Genomic DNA, 13,122 nt, shown 5'->3' on the forward strand with positions numbered 1-13,122 from the left:
CAAATTATTCAGTAGTAGACTTACGATGTGAAAGTGTCTTTAATGGTTCAAAAGACCTATTTGTTTTGGAAATATAGGAGGGCAAATCCTACCCTTACTACATATTCCTAGAACACGACTGGTACTGCAGTACCTAAAGGGGAAGTCAACTTCACCCACATTCTACACACACACACACACACAATACAAACACACATGCACGCACACACACACACACACACACACACACACACACACACACACACACACACACACACACACACACACACACACACACACACACACACACACACACACACACACACTCACACACACAAATACACACACACATATACGCACACACACACGCACACACACACACACACACACACACACACACACACACACACGCACACACACACACACACACACACACACACACACACACACACGTATATATATATTATATATATACATATATATATATATATATATATATATATATATATAATCGTGCGAGTAAAAACTTATTCATAATTCACAATGAGTGCAATGAACTTAGGTTTTCTAGAGTGCAAGACTCTTGAACTGATTTTTTTTTTTTCGGAAGACACATTTACTGTTATTTAGTTATTTCCCTACCATAACACATTAAACAGGGACAAGAAGGATCTCTGGTAAACACAATAAGGTTATAACGTAATATATAAACATATCTCTAATTAAAATTCTTGGGACAAATAGCGTGTAAGACTACTTTTACAAACTGAAAAACTCGTAATACATATATATATATATATATATATATATATATATATATATTATATATATATACAGGTATATGTATATATATACATATATATTTATATATATCTAGATATGTGTGTGTGTGTGTGTGTGTTTACTGTGTTTGTATGTGTAAATATACATTATAGATTGGACATGTTGAATACATGACAGGAAGTCGATAGCAACGGAAGCAGTGTTGAGTTGCACTCGAGCTTTTTGATCTTTCAAACAATACCTTCTGTTGAACGCTCTCACACTTTCACAGGAAGGTATTGCTCGAAAGCTAAAAACCTTCACCATAAACTCAACGATGCATCTGTTGCTGTCGACTTTCTGTATTGAAATATATATCAATTGTGAACACTCATATACGTCCTTACGGCCCTTGTTTCTTTAAATTCAACAATACGGTTAGATGATGAAATTACAAAAATTACCCACTTACATATATCAATATGCACACGTGCGTATATTCACACAATAGTACAAACTTCCAGGTAAAATATACGTACATAAGTCCTAAATACCCATACAATGCTGCATGCACAATCACACTTATTCCTCCCTGTGGGATTCCATAAAAGCGCACCAGTGGAATCAAAGCAAAAGAAAACTCCAAAATGCAGTCCATCTGGATCAAAAAGAGACACGGGGTTAAGTGCGGGAGGACACCAAAATGGAAAGAATTTATTTTCTTTTTCTTTTGCCTACCTAAAACAATCCTGAAGGATGGGAATGATTTAGGTGGATGAAGATGGTTGATGGCTCCACGCGACGGGAGAACGATTTAAAAAGCTTGAACCCAGTCCTCTCTGAATTCCGTCGAGTCTGGATTTTGGGGTAATACCATGATCGAGTCGGCTGTTTCTGTTGCATAAACTACGGCGAGCTTCACTGGAGTGAGGAAAACTGCAGTATTGACAAGAAAAATGGCGATAGATGTGTTCTAAAAGGTGGCAAATGAGTTCGATCGAAGGGAAAAAACTCCCGCACACAATAACACTAAGTCCCTACCAGATCCCCTGGATTCCTAGTATTGCCAGACATGTGTAGGGAGGGAGCGAAATGGCACAGACCGTGCGCAACGCCCATGATGCCAGAATCCATGTTCTGCATCACCCACACGAATCGAGGGCAGAAGAATGTGACAGTGTGGGAGGACCCTACACAAAAATGAATTAGGGTGAAAGGGAAAAATGTCAGTGGAAAGAGAAGGGTGAGGAGGAGAAGTTCGAAAAGGAAAAGAGGAGAGTAGGAAGAGAAGGAGGAGATGAAGGAGTAGGAAAAAGAGGTAGGGGTAGAAGGAAAGAAATAAGAGATTAAAGAGGAAGAGGAGGATGAGGAAGTATAGCAGAAGTAGGTGAAGATGGTAGTGGAAGTGGAACAAGTGGAAGTTGAGGTGGAGCTGGAAGAGAAGGAGAGGAGTTGGACGAGGGAAAGGTTATGTGTGAAGGTAGTGAGGGAAGGTGGAGTGGGAGGGGGAGAGGAGGGGAGGGATTATGAAGGGGAAGGGGAGGAAAGGTGAGGGGGTGGGGAGGGGAGGAGAGGAGAGAGGAGATGGTGGGGAGGGAGGAGGGGGAGGAGAGGGGGTGGGGTGGGGTTGGGTGCGGGGGGGAGGGGAGGGGAAGTAAGGAAAGAAGAGATGGTGATGAGGGAAGGAGGAGGGGAGAAGAGGAGGTGGGGTGGGGAGCTGAGAGGAGGGAAGAGGAGGGGAGGGGAAAGGAGGAGAGAGGAGATGGTGGGGAGGGAGGGAATAGAAGGGTAGGAAGCAGAGACAAAGCCTGGGAAGGAGGGTGGACGGGAAAGGGGAAAGGGAAGGGAAGAGGGAAAGGGAAAGGCAAGCGCAGAGAGAGAGGAAGAGGGAAACGGCGTGGAAGTGGAGGGGCAAGTGGGGACGAAGAGTTAGGAGCAAAAGTGGGAAAGGTGGGCAAAGTGGTGAAGGTGAGAAAGGGGGCAAGTGAGGAAGGATGGGAAGGCGAGGATGTGAGGAAGGCGAGAGAGGAAAGAGAGGAAGGCGAGAGAGGAAAGAGAGGAAGGCGAGAGAGGAAAGAGAGGAAGGCGAGAGAAGAAAGAGGAGTGAAAAGGTGTGGGGAAAAAGTTAGAGGGAAAGGAAAAAATTAGAAAAAGGATAATACGGAGTAACTCATAAAATAGCGAATAGTGCTTACAGCTTTTGATGTCTGATGGAAACTAAAATAAAAATAAAAGAAAATAGAAATATAAAGAAGACTAGAAAAAAAAAGAAGAACGGTAAGAGGAGGAAACAATTAGGCAAAAAAAAAAAAATTATTCACCAAAGAGACTAGGGAGACGAGGATGAAACAGGTAAATGGAGAAAGGGAAGTTGAAAGGAGGAAGGAGAAAAATCTGAAAAAAGTAGGAGAACAGGATAATGGAGAAGAAGCAAAACGAGATGAATAAATAAGAAAAGAAGAAAGAAAAGTCGGAACGGATAGAATAAACAAGAACAAAGAGGTTCTTCCACAAGAAAAAGGAGAGAGAGAGAGAGAGAGAGAGAGAGAGAGAGAGAGAGAGAGAGAGAGAGAGAGAGAGAGAGAGAGAGAGAGAGAGAGAGAGAGAGAGAGAGAGAGAGAGAAAGAGATGCATAGTCCGGAAATGGTATTAGTAGAAAGTAAAGGCAAGGAAGTCTTGCATACGTGTATGTTGTGTGTAACATCTTCCGCCCACATACGAAAGACACTTGATTCAGAACAGAATAATTACAAAATTAAATCCTTGTACTCGTAAGGGGTTGTCACCGAGAGAAATAAAATAAACTGGGGATAAAAAAAAAAAAAAAAAGTGAAATGCCACCCGATATGGACGGGATTAATCGAGGTGAGCAGAATTCCTTCGAGGAAGACGGGAGTTTGGTAGTAGTTGTTACAAAGTCCAAAACGGAACGAAACAGTGAATTAAAGTCCGGAAAGGTCCAAAATGGATCAGTAGATCCCGGAAAGGACTGAAACGGAGTAGCAAAGTCCGAAATGAACCGAAACGGATTAGTAAAATTTGAAACGGACAGAAATGGATTAGTAAAGTCTGAAACAGATTAGCAGTAAAATTCCAAATGGATTTTAGACTTTTTCGGTCCGTTACGGAATTCATCATTACCAATGTTGAGTGCTTATGAGAAGAAAAAAAGCCACCTAGCCCAGAAGGATGGCATTTTCCAAAACAGATAAAGAGTTGATTAGCAATACCGGCCAACGCATTTGCAATATATTGAAATATAACAAAGGAAATAGTAATACCAAAATGAAGACGGAAAATGAAAATCATGTTAAAGTAATAAAAAAACAATGTTTGACCAGTTCAATATGTTTGAAAAAGAAGAGGAACTAATAGAAATAAGTTTTGTAAATGGTCTGAGGGTGCCAAAATCATCTGGGTCAGAAGCTGTTGGAATACTAAAGAAAAAAAGCCAAAGCATTTCCTCAAATGATAATGTAGTTACAGAACAGAAAAAAAATCATAGCAATTTGCAACTAAAAGACTCGAAGTCCAATTATTGAAGAGCAGAAAAAGAAACAAATGGAGGTGGAGAATGAAGAGAAAGAGATAAAATAGAATATGGTGGTAGCGAAAGAGGAAGAGGAGATGAAATAGAAGATGGTGGTGGTAGAGATGGAGGAGGAGAAAGAATAGGAGGAGGAGAAGGAGGAGGAGGAGGAGGAGGAGGAGGAGGAGGAGGAGGAGGAGAAGGAGGACGAGTAGAGGAAGGTACTAATGGTAGAAGAGGAACAGAAAACGGAGCAAGGGGCGCACATCGAGGAAAAAGAGGAGGAAAAGTACCTCGTCGACATCGATGACAACGACGACATCGATGACAACAACGACGACGCCGATGACGACAACGGCGAGGGAGCCCTAGGACGAACATTACGAGACTGATGAGTTATGGAAGCAATCGAGGATAAGAAAGGAAATGGATGGGCTGTTCTGCGAGGGCCAAGATGAAAACATAAAAAGTCCAGGTATGTCTGAATCTGAGCGGAGAAAATAAAAATGCAAAGAAGTGAGAAAAAACACGTTGAAAAAATGAATAAATAACAGAGACGAGGATACATCAACCTCACTGAAATAAAACATGGTGCATTTGATGACCATGAACCAGGAATGAATAGAACTAAATAAAATTAAAAAGTAAAAGTGTCTTTCTGCCTCAGTTAGACTCGTCGTTAAACGCGTAGTTTTCGAGTTTCATATTTTTGAGATGGGTTGCACCAACGATTCTCCGTGGACAAAACCCGGAAGTCACTGATTTGGTTTTGGGCCATGTCATCCTTATATATATATATATATATATATATATATTTTTTTTTCTATATATATATATATATATATATATATTTTTATATATATATATATATATATATATATATATATATGCATGAGAAATCACATAAACTCGTGATTCTAAATATGCGGAAAAACCACCAAGGAAAAAGAAAAACTGATGACCAAGCGCTTTCGTGTATTTCGTACCCTGAGGATGTCTGAATAGACGAAAGCGCTTGGTCATCAGTTTTTCTTTTTCCTTGGTGGTTTTTCCGCATATATATATATATATATATATATATATATATATATATAATATTTATGTATGTATATTTGTATATACATACATATATATATGTATATATATATATTTAATTTTTGTTTTTGTTTTTAGATTTATTGTTTATTATTTACTTCATGCTTAATCCATTGCCATTGTTTGTGTATCGAATGGGAACCCATTTCTCCTGAGCACAGCCCTGCGCTGCCGTCAACTCTGTCCTGTGCATGCGGATAGCAAGGGCACATGTCACTAACGAGTAAATTCTGAGGATCTATGTAAAGTTCAAATACTCACAGGTCGGAAATCAATTTGAACGTGCACGTGCAGCATTGTGGTTATTTTAACCTTTTAATATAGCTATTTTATTTTCCTTTAGTGATTATCACGTGGTTTACGCCTAGAATGTTATTGGGGTCATTTGATTTTATTATCAAAAGATATTGGTGGAAATGATTTTATGTCTTTTCCTTTTTGGCTACCTCCCTTGTAAGGGGGAAAAAGCCTTGGTATATGTATGTATGTATCAAAAGATATAAAAAAATCCTCACCAGGTATGATTTTCTTTTAAAGACAGATCTGGAAGATTAGTCTGCAACCATGTAATTAATTAGGTAAATAAAAAATAGATAGAAGCCCTTCTTCAGATGATTATCACCTCGTCTGTTCTGGCCCTGACGTACAGCTCACAGAAAACGGATCTGTATCACATTTGATACCGCTTACCTCGGCATATACCATTAACACGAAAAGTGATCTATTATGAGACGACAACCTAACTTTGACACCTTTTAACAACTTTTTCCAACAAAACTCTCCTAACCTGACTTTTATTTTATCTCACATCTCGTCCATCATGTCGCAATATTTCATTGTTAACTCGTATAAAAGACTTAGTCAGGGAATTCCACTAAAGAGAACGAACGCCCACGTTCAATTAACGAAAATTCTAATTTTTGATTACAGGCTAATATCATCAAACTGCTTTATTGCGTAAATTCTATCTTCCATGCCAGCACGAACAAACATACACAAAAAACATGTATGAACGCAGACAAACTAATATTTCTATATTTTTATTTTCAACATACACACACACACACATGTAATGCATGAAGAAATAAAATACATTCGCCAAATTTTAGTTAACAATGGTTATTCAAATAATAATTCTGATTACATCACTAGTAAGAGGATGGATAAATTCCTCTACAACGAAAGCTCCCCTAAGCCAATTACAATTCTACGACCAGTCCTAAAGAATTCTACACTTCGATCAACCCTATAAAATCTTCCAACGAGTAATAAAATGATATATGATCAGTATCCTAGGCCACTCCTTCGACTCTACTATACCATGTACATCGGCCCTCGTCTCTGAAATCAGGAACCAGCAACCGTCAGCCCTCTGGACTTTGCATAACTCAGAAGGAGAGGACTGTTAATGTCCCTGGTTCCAGAACCACCGGGGCTACTACATAATTCATAGCCATTTCTGCCAGTGCCATTAACCATATCAGTCACCAAAAAAAATAAGTTTATCTTGTGGTGAGCTCTAGTCAACTGTAAATTCAAGCTTTGCAGAGAACGTTTCCTGCTCATCAAGTTAATATGCCTCAGCAGGAGGATACACTGTAATCGGAGAGATAAAGCCCAAAGGGTGCTTCATCCTCACAAGCATCATACGCTCATCACACGGAATAGCCTTTATAACGGTGTCTCGTAGTCCGCTACATATGCCTACAGCTACTCCTGTGAGGTGGGCTTCATTAGTCTAGGTTTTCCCCTCCGTGAAACTCAAGGCAACAGTTAATATATGCATGCATAAATACATACACACATATAGTACATACATATATACATACATACAAACATACACATATATACATACTTTATACACATACATATATACATAAAATTGTATGAACAAACATAAGTACGACATACATATACAAACACATACACACACACACACGCACACACACACACACACACACACACACACACACACACACACACACACACACACACACACACACACACACACACACACACACACACACAGACACACACGCACATATATATATGTATATATATATATATATATATACATATATTTATAAATGTATATATATATATATATATTTATATATGTATATATATATATATATATATATATATATATATACATAGATACATGCATACTTGATGCACGTAAGTACATCGACACATACATAGTCTACATATATACATACATACACACACATACGATTACACATAGAGTAAATGTGGTTTGAAGGTTTATTCTTAGGAATTCAACGACTGTAGATTTCATCTGGGGTGACCAATAGAACCACAAGTCAATCTAAGCATGCACTATATTTATCAATCCATCATGCTGGTCAACTCCATCTCCTGCCCGTACGACTCTATACCTCCCTAGTTGAGTCTCAGTGCACTGACAGGACCAATCTCCTTCATCTTCATATCTCACCCATGAAGGAGTTTATGGAGCGTTTCTGCACACACGCCTATAATGTTTACTCACTGTCCCTCTTCCTCTTCCTCTTCCTCTTCCTCCTCCTCCTCCTCCTCGTCCTACGCCTTCCTCTCCTCCTTCACCTATTTCTTGTTCACCTTTTCTTTCTCCATCTCTTATTTTTTCCTCCTGATCTTTTTTCTCATATGATTTCTCTCTCTCTCTTCATTATCTCTTTAATCATTTATTTCCTTTCTCTTAACCCTTTCTTCTTTCTCTTCCACCTTTTCCTCCTCTACCTTTTCCATCTTCTCAGTTTTTATCTTTGCCTTCCTTTTCTCCTCTTCTTTCTGCACCATCTCCTTTCACTGTTTCTTCCACTGTGCTCTTTCGTGCTGCACTGCTTTTCACCCGGTCAGTGGGAGGAAGACAGTGGTTACTCTTAGCGTACAAGGAGCTAAGAAAAAGGGGAAAACAAATAAGGTTTGTAAGAGTGTGACATAGGTGAAGGGCGGGGGAATGCCTTGGCTGGCCACCCCCCTTATGAGGAGGAAAGGATCTTTTTGTATGTGTATGTACGTGTGACTTCAAGAAACAATACGGGGACTTGTTGCAGGGCCCCATGATTAAAGCGCGGCAACGTATCTCAAGCTGCACCGATATCCCCTTGCTACATATCGAATATCTCAGTCGTCGATATCGAAAGATGCCTCTAGCATGGCACCAAGACCCGTCGTGTTAGTTCAGCCCAAGGCTTAGTCCCCAATATGGTATATATTTTGGTATAAATAATGTAAATACATGTGTATATATATGAATATATACATTTACAGTATGTATATATATATAATACACACACACACACACACACACACACACACACACACACACACACACACACACACACACACACACACATATATATATATATACACATATTATATATATACATACATATACATATATATATATATATATGTATATATATATATATATATATATATATATATATATATGTATATATATATATATATATATATATATATATATATATATACATCACACAAATAACCCAGAGTCATAGTAAAAGAAAACTGGGAGAATGTTTAAGTTTTATATTTCGGCTAGCAGCTGTAGCCTTTTTCAGGAAGTACAAGAAGGAAGAAGTGGTAGGCCATGTATACTCCTTTGACGTAAGGAAGGGAATGTAACGGGAACATGAATAGCTGACATGACAGGCCAAATGACCTCACTCAAGAGAGGGTCGCGAGGTCAAGCGTGGGGTTGGCTAGGGGGCCAGGAGGGTGATAGTTACAGACCAAGTAATTCACTGCTAACCGTGAAATAATGTCCGGGAACCATTGTATCTTAGAGGTATTAAAATTGGGACATTCTTAAATTAAGGTAGATTCAACTATTTTCCTCCTGAATACAAATCTGGGCTTGAACACTAGTTTGGCTTTATCCTAATCAATCCGGCGGTTTTGGTGACTCACATGGTGGAGTACAGCCCAACTTTCTTGAGCATATATAATGGATCCCTTATCTTCGGCCAATCTAGTGTTGAAATCTCTACTAGTCTGGCCTAGGTACACCAGATCACAATCTTGGCAGGGTAACCTACAGACTCCAGGAAAATCAGTACCCTTAATGCTTTGATAAACGTTCACAATTTGCTTATGCACTGTGATAGGATATTGGTAAGTGAATGTGAGACAATCCTTGGAAATTGAATTAGTAGAAGAACTGATGACGTTGTTATAAAGGATTTTCAACATGTCCCTCTAAGCGGGGTGTTGCGTGGTGGGAGCTGAATATATAAAATGGCTGGTTCTTGTACACACACACACACACACACACACACACACACACACACACACACACACACACACACACACACACACACACACACACACACACACATATATATATATATATATATATATATACATATATATATGCATATATATTCATATATATGTGTATATATATATATGTATATATATATATATATATATATATATATATATATATATATATGTGTGTGTGTGTGTGTGTGTGTATGTATATGTATATCCAGATGCTTATGTATGTGTGCTCTAATGCGTATAGGTATATTGATATATAGATGTATATGTATATGAATATGTATATGTCTATATATATATACATATACATATATATATATATATACATATATATATATTAATATATAGATGTATATGTATATGAACATGTATATGTCTATATATATATATATTTATATATACATATGCATATATATACATATACATATATATATATATATATATATACATATATATATGTATATATATATATATACAGTATATATATATATGTATATATATCACTGCTAAGTAATGTCGTAACACATTAGTAAATACACTAAAAACCCACTGTTGATTGGATTTAAGAAAAGAAAGGAAATAAAAAAATTCGTATATTTCGATCACTTGTTGTGATTCTCTTCAGCGGAATACAAAGACAAGAGAAAACACATATCTTTTATACAGAGGAGTCATCAGAAAACCCACGAACAAAGACTTCATACACTACTTATCCCATCACAGCACACGCACAAAAACAGAAGTGATAATTGGTTTCTGTCTGAGAGCATTGGGGATATGCAACAAAGAATATATAGAAGAGGAGATGTCCTACATATTTAATGTCTTCCGCAAACTTATGTATTCAGCGGGACTACTATCCAAATTGAGAAAGAAAACGGAAGAAATTTACGCAAGACCAAAAAGTGACAAAGCTTCAATAAAATATCTAGTAGTACCTTTCGCAAAGGAGGCAAAAGCCATGACCTAAAGCAGGCATCCAAATAGCATACAAATCCGGGCGCAAAATAAAGGTCTTAATTAAAAAAACAAAAACAACACACTAACGAAAATAGCATAGTGTACGGAATACCATGCAGTGGATGTCCTGCAACATACTACGGTTAGACGTCGCGGGGGTTGACAAAGAGACTAAGAGAACATAAGAACGATCTACGACATCACAGGACTTCAAATTCTCTGGTAGTGCATGTGGACACGCACGGGCATTTACCAGAATGGGAAGAGGCACGCCCTATCTGGACCGGGCTAGAGAGAAAAATGAGAAAGCTGGTGGAGTCCGCATGCATAACGCTGGGAAAGGTCAGCAACCTTTTTCGTTAATCTGTCATTTGCAGCCGCCAGATTGGTTATGGAGGAGGGAGTATCGGGCCAATCAGCATGCAACAATCTGAGACGTCCAGCCGGATGAGCCGTAAGGAGAATATATATGCTGTACACACACGTTGTCTGTCACTCTGAAGAAGACTTGTAGTCGAAACGTCAGAAAAAAAATAGTGTTCTTGCTCTAACCTGCGTTTCTCTACCACATTTTTTACTCAGAAATATATATATATATATATATATATATATATATATATATATATATATATATATACATATGTGGGGGATAGATACTGCTGATCCCATGTTAACTATTTCATATCATATATGTATGCCCATACGTGTTTCTCATTAGCTTATCATTTCAGGCATTTCATAAATAAAGTAGCTGGCAGGTGTTAGTAACAAAGTAAATTCTTTTAATGCATTCCTTCGCTATCTCCCAATGCTATTTTGCAAAACCATAGTATTCACAGGATGCTTACGTTGTTATCGCTAAAAGACCGTGACACACTGTATTCGCTATTACGATTTCTTCCTTGTTCACGTTTCCAGCATTTTTTCTCCAATTTTGTTCCTTCTTGACACATACTACTTCCCAATTGCTAAATATTTTTTTACTACTCTAGATTTATATCTCCTAACTCTACTACATTAAAAAAAATTCAAGACTCGACCCATTACTTGAACCTATTCCAAGACCCTTCTTACTCCTTACTCTTCTAATGATGCATGAAGGCTATGCACACTTACAAACATAAAATTTTTCCCAGCATATTCTCATTTTTATCCATATTGTCCTTATTCCCTTATATGAATAGCAGCCATATTGCCTTGCTGAGACAACAAGCTTCCGTCTGATATCGCCAACATTCAAACTTCATTTAGATTTTATTCTTTTGGCCTTTCCTATTTTCCATCAATTTATCTTACATTCCTCCTACTATCGTGCCTTCCTGTAAAATGTCTTGGATTTTCTCAATTTTCTTTTAACATTTGTTACTTAAACCATTTCTTTCCACGGTATTCAGATGCCGTTTCCTTCTTTTTTGTAGTTAATCTTGCCGGAGGGCGCCATAAGCCCCCCTTTTCATCACACCTAAAGACTTTTGCCCAAAGAAATACTTTTCTTACGATAAACCTTCTGGCTTAACACTCTTTCTCTTCTTCCTCCCTCACCTCTCCCTTATGGTTAAATATCTGCACGTTTTCTTTCTCCCATCCTTACACCGTTTTCTGTTCCCCACATCCTTATCCTTTTCTCTCTTTTTTTCCCTCTCCCCTTTCTCTCATTCTCTCTCTCTCTCTCTCTCTCTCTCTCTCTCTCTCTCTCTCTCTCTCTCTCTCTCTCTCTCTCTCTCTCTCTCTCTCTCTCTGTCTATCTATTCGTCTGTTGTAAGCAGTCTTTCATCCTCTCCCTCGCCACCCTGATCGCTATCACGTGTCCACTTGTCCTATTTTTGTCTTCCACTCAAGTGGGTCTACGGCCTTGTGGCTACAGGAATTGTGGAGTTGAGTAGCCTAAATATGTCTCCTTTACCCTTTTCCATCCCGGTGGCCACATATCTCTCTATTCTGGCAACCAGCGAGATATTTCAATTTGCTTTATGTGACCCTTTTGGTAACAAAGGTTTAACTATTTTATTTCTCTGCACATTCAGTCCCCCATCTTCCTTTCCTACTTCTTAAAATGAGGCTTAAATATCACCTTGCTTTTTGGCTGATATTTAATCGAAATAAGTCTTAAAATCGTCACCATGGAAACGTCTACAACGAATGAATTCTTTCGAGGAAAAAGGGGTATAAAATTCTTAAATTCGGTTACTCTACCGAACGTTATGATTACGACAATTTACATTCCTGGTATATTGACATTTTGTCTAATTCCAAGAAGACCGGTATTTGTCTTAAGTCTCCATTTTCTATGACTATTTGACTATGCATATCATTATCCGGGTCTCGGTACACCTTTACGACATAACTTCCTCCCTTTATTCTCTTCTGTTAATCTGTCTGAGTTCCTGTCTCACCATTTAACTCCCTGACAATATATTTTTATCTTTCCTTCTTTCCCTCCCTCTTTCATTCATTTCCTCCATTTCTAGCTAAATGTGATTTTGACA

The sequence above is a fragment of the Oratosquilla oratoria genome, chromosome 36 (assembly GCF_046742065.1).
Source record: "Oratosquilla oratoria isolate Oo_2021 chromosome 36, ASM4674206v1, whole genome shotgun sequence".
Classification (NCBI taxonomy): domain Eukaryota; kingdom Metazoa; phylum Arthropoda; class Malacostraca; order Stomatopoda; family Squillidae; genus Oratosquilla; species Oratosquilla oratoria.